General features: G+C 44.6%; 1 non-coding gene across 1 annotated transcript; it reads right to left on the bottom strand.

Moving 5' to 3' along the window:
* Positions 1–3,577: 3,577 nt before the first annotated feature.
* Positions 3,578–3,697, bottom strand: LOC148165687 (5S ribosomal RNA). Its single transcript, XR_015771257.1, has one exon. It is a non-coding gene; the product is annotated as a 5S ribosomal RNA (ribosomal RNA).
* Positions 3,698–5,144: the final 1,447 nt, after the last annotated feature.

The raw sequence follows: 5,144 nt of genomic DNA, 5'->3' as shown, positions 1-5,144 counted from the left end.
TAACACTTTGAGTGGGAGTAAGAAAAAAGAAAAAATGAAGAAACAACTGGCGGACGGTTTGAAAATCGCCGCCTGGAACGCAGATGGGATCAAGAATAAGAAGCAAGAGCTGGAGCTCTTCCTCAAGGAGAAGGAAATAGATGTGGCCCTCTTAAATGAGACCCATCTATCAGGTAAGGACAGTTTAAAATTTCAACATTTTTATTGTTTTAGAAAAGACAGAGAAAACAGACAAGGAGGGGGTGTGGCCATTCTCATCAGGAAGAACATCCAGCACCACCCACTCAACAACACAGCCGCCAATGAAAACGTGGAACAAACCGGAATCGTGGTCTCCACGAAGAGCGGTAAACTCGCGTTGTTCGCGGTTTACTCGCCGCCAGGAGCACCAATCGACGAAGAGGAACTCGACGAAATCTTCAAAAGGAGGGAACCGACGATCGCAATGGGCGACTTCAACGCCAAACACATCGTCTGGAACAGCAAAATCACCAACACGCAAGGAAGAAAACTTTTAAGGTACGTAGAAAATCGAACACTCACCGTTATTTCCACAGATGAGCCGACAAGATACCCGCCTGGAAACTGTGGACAGCCGGACATCCTGGACATCGGAATCATCAAGGACATCAACAAAAGGTTCAAGCTGGAAGTGGAAGACGAGCTCAGTTCCGATCACAACCCGATCGTGCTGACGCTGGACGGAAGCCGAAAGCGAGAACCAAGGATCATCGAGAAGGTCAACTGGAACAAGTACGAAGAAAACTTCACCATCGAAGAAATCGACATCAACAACGGAGAAGAACTAGAAGAAGCAACGAAGAAACTTGAAGGAGCCATTCAATCAGCGATGGAAAAATCCAAAACGAGTAAGATTCAATATGAAATACCAGAGAAAGTTCGCGACGAGATCAAAGAGATCGTCAAGAAAAAAAGAAAAGCTAAAAAAGTGTTTCAGAGAACCCTCGCACCACAGGACAAGAGCGAACTCAACAGATGGAACCACGAACTCAGCCGGATTCTCAGGGAAGAAGAAAACCGGAAGTGGGAAAGAAAAATGGAAGAACTCAACGAAGAAGATCATCCACCATGGAGAATGGCAAGAGCACTGAGGAAGAAAAGAGAAGAAATCCCCCCCCTCGAAACGGAAACCGGAACGGCGTACGAAGACAGGGAGAAGGCAGAAGTTTTCGCGGAGAAGATGGAAGAACAATTCACCAACAACCCCTCACAGGACAGGAACTTCGAGATGGAAACCGACCAGAACGTCCAGCATCACCTCCAGGTACCAGAAGGGTACAGGATGGATGAAGCAACCGAAGAAGAAATCGAAAGAATCATCAAGGACCTCAACCCGAAGAAAGCTCCGGGAAAGGACGGAATCACCAACACGGCAATCCAAAAATTGCCACAGGTAGGTAAACAAGCACTACTGAAAATAACCAATGCAATTTTAGGTCTCCGGAAGTTCCCGGAAGCATGGAAGGAAGCAAGAATCATCATGATCCACAAACCAGGAAAGAAGAAGAAGGACCCCGCCAGCTACCGACCCATCAGTCTGCTCTCCAGTCTGAGCAAGGTAGCCGAACGAGTCATCCAAAGAAGAATTCTCGAAGTAATTGAAGAAAGAAAAATCATCCCGGAAGAACAACACGGATTCAGAAGAAGACACGGAACCATCCACCAAACAACAAGGATCACAGACTTCATCATCCAAGGATTCAACGTCTCAAAAGTGACAACAGGAGTCTTTTTGGACATCGAAAAGGCCTTCGACAGAGTCTGGCACCAAGGACTCGTCCGGAAACTTATCGATTTCCGGATCCCGTTGGCCTACGGTAAGTTAATCCACTCGTACCTTACTAATCGCTGTTTTCAGGTCAAAGTCAACGAAGAGGAATCCACCAAGAAGTGGAGCAAAGCAGGAGTCCCTCAGGGTTCTGTCCTAGGGCCGCTCCTGTATTTGCTCTACACCGCGGACGTTCCAACGACGGATGACACCGTCATCGCTACGTTCGCGGACGACACGGCCATCCTGGCCCAAGGAAGACACACCGCAGGACTCGCCAAGAAGATCAACACCCACCTGGAGGAAATCGAAAAATGGACAGAAAAATGGAAGATCAAAGTCAACGGGAAGAAGAGCAACGGAATCATCTTCACGAAGAGACCAAAGAAGCACAAACCAATAAGAAGCATCAAGTTCAGCGAAGAAGACATCCCATGGAAGACGGAAGTCAAGTACCTTGGAATCACCATGGACCAAAAACTTGACTTCCAGAAGCACATCAACGAAGCGGAAATCAAGGCGAAAAGGATCAACCAGGAACTCTACCCACTCCTCAACCGGAGGAGTAAGGTAAGTATTGAAAACAAAATACGTATTTACACTTCTGTTATTAGGCCCACCATGACGTACGGAGCACCAACCTGGAACCAAGCAGACGAAAGAAGAAAGAAGAAACTCCAAATCGTGCAGAACAGGACCCTGAGGAACGCCATCGACGCCCCATGGTTCATGACCAACGAACAAATCCACAACGACCTGAAGATTCCACCCATTGAAGATGTCATCCAGAAGATCGCCAGGAGGCACTTCGAGAAGGCAGCAGAACATGACAACCCAACAATTCGGAAGCAAACAGAGGAAACCACCACGAGAAGATTCAAGAGGCCAAGACTCGCAATGGAAGAAGAATAGAAGAAAGAAGAAGAAGAAGAAGAAAAGGTCCCACACTGGAAACACAAGACCCACCGAAGAAGAAAGAAGAAAAACCACCGAAACAATAGGCCACCGAAGAAAACAAGAAGAAAGAAGAAAACCACCGAAGAAAAGGATCCATGACTGTGGAAGAACACGAAGATCGTGAGACCACGAAAAAGTAACCACAGACCAAATGATGATGTGCGGCGTTTTAGATCGAGTATACTCGTCGTAACGTGCACGTCGTGTCTGTCTCGTTTTCTGTTTTTAAACGTTTTTTTAACTCGACGACTAGAAGAGAATGCCACCCAAGACCAGCGGTAAGGCGGCCAAGAAGGCCGGAAAAGCTCAAAAGAACATCTCGAAGAGCGACAAGAAAAAGAAGCGCAGGAGGAAGGAGAGTTACGCCATCTACATTTACAAGGTGTTGAAGCAGGTCCATCCCGATACCGGTATCTCCAGCAAGGCTATGTCTATCATGAACAGTTTCGTGAACGACATCTTCGAACGTATAGCTGCTGAAGCCAGTCGCCTCGCTCATTACAACAAACGTTCGACCATAACCAGCAGGGAGATCCAGACGGCGGTGCGTCTTCTTTTGCCCGGTGAATTGGCGAAGCACGCCGTTTCTGAAGGAACCAAGGCCGTCACCAAATACACCAGTTCAAAATAAATCCTCCTCGAGCAGCTTGGAAGTTGGTTGGAAAAAAAAGAAAAAAAATCGGTTCTTTTCAGAACCACAAATTCAACTCGAACGAATTAAAAATTTTCGTCTTCATACTATATAAGTTCCTGAGAGAAAATATAAATAGTGAAAAATATATTTAAAAAAAGTTTGACATCAGAAATGTTAATAAAAAAAGAAAAGAGTAGAGACAACGGCACGCGGTGTTCCCAAGCGGTCACCCATCCAAGTACTGACCGCGCCCGACGTTGCTTGACTTCGGTGATCGGACGAGAACCGGTAGTTTTCAACGTGGTATGGTCGTTGCCTGGTAAAATTTTCCAAGATGGTACGTTGACGATTTTTTGTGATTGTTCGATCGTTTGGATGTGACATTTTTCGATGGTACACATGTCAGAAAATGTACAAGATTTAAAAGAAGAAAAAAAAAAAATTTTTTTTTGCGAGTCGTTTTTTAGTTTTTTTTTTGCGACAAAATGACGAAAAAAAAAAAACTCGTATGAGGCGTTAAATTAAATTGTTCGTTTGACGATCTCAACGAGTCACTTGCGATTAACGTAATTTAAAATTTGAGAACTTACTTACTCACTTGCTTGCTTAGATGGAAATAGCACCCACTTGAAGTAAACGCCGACACGGACCGGAGATGAATAAACTCCGAACGGACGGGGTTAATTCATGAACTGACCGTAGTACGGTCGAAGGTTCGCCGCCGCCGCTACCTGCTTTCTTTCTTAGAACTGATAACAGAGTTGGTTTCTTTGTCTGTTCATTCATCGAAATTCCCACCACTCTGGCCGGGCCGGGCGGGGTGGGTGTGTGTTGTTTCATGATTTGTTCTCTTCTCGATTTATTCTTTTTCCGACGTCGTTCGATTCATAGAGATGTTTTCGTCGAAAGTGTGGTCGCGTTTACATTGCATTAAAATTTAATTTGTTCCAGTGCGACGATGAAACAAGAAAAAAGTTTCAAGTAAGTACGCACGCACGCACACCTACATATTTCATTTTTTAAATCTTTCGACGTTCGTAGTTTCTGCTCGAAATGTCGACTAATAGTAGGGAATGTTTTGTTGATTTGTTTGTTTTTCGTTTTTGAGAAGAACAAATGAAAATTTCGTTGGATTTCTGTCGACCGACGACCGACTGAAAATCCGCCGACATCGACGTAGTTTTATTTAGAGTGTCTGAAAAATGCAAACAATGCAAGATTTCCGTATTTTTGTTGGTTTGTGGTGTTTGGGGAGTTTTTTTTATGATTATAAAATGGTTTCGTCGAGAAAAATTGCTTCTTTCGCAATGAATTGGCAAGAAAAATTAAAAAACTCGTCCGTTCCCGTCGCTGGATGTTCGACGGTGGTCCGTCTGATTTTCCCTTTATTTTCGTAAAATTGACGAGAATTTCGCCGTCAAAACTGTTTTCGGTGATGTTTCGATGATGGGATTTCGTCGTGTGAGGTAATTTTTGAGGAAAAAATGTCGATTTTGCGAAAAAAGTCGTTCGAAAAGTCCGTTCGTCGTACAAATTCGTTTCTCATGGTCGAGTCCGAAATTGACATCGTTTTTTTTCCGACCTGTTCGTCAAGATCGTTTTCAAAAATCAACTCCTACGAAAGGCGAAGGTTTTATCTTCGTTCTTGAAAAAATTCGACCTTCTCGGACGTCATCTTCGACCGTTTGTGAATTTTTTTCCTACACTCTGCAGGTTCGTCGGTCGTCGCTCCGATCCGTGCTGCGTCTCTTTGCGAGGCGATTT

Source organism: Gnatocerus cornutus, unplaced genomic scaffold (genome assembly GCF_029298725.1).
Source record: "Gnatocerus cornutus isolate USDA-ARS CGAHR unplaced genomic scaffold, icGnaCorn1.1 ctg00000247.1, whole genome shotgun sequence".
Classification (NCBI taxonomy): domain Eukaryota; kingdom Metazoa; phylum Arthropoda; class Insecta; order Coleoptera; family Tenebrionidae; genus Gnatocerus; species Gnatocerus cornutus.
This window is presented reverse-complemented; position numbering and strand designations above follow the sequence as displayed.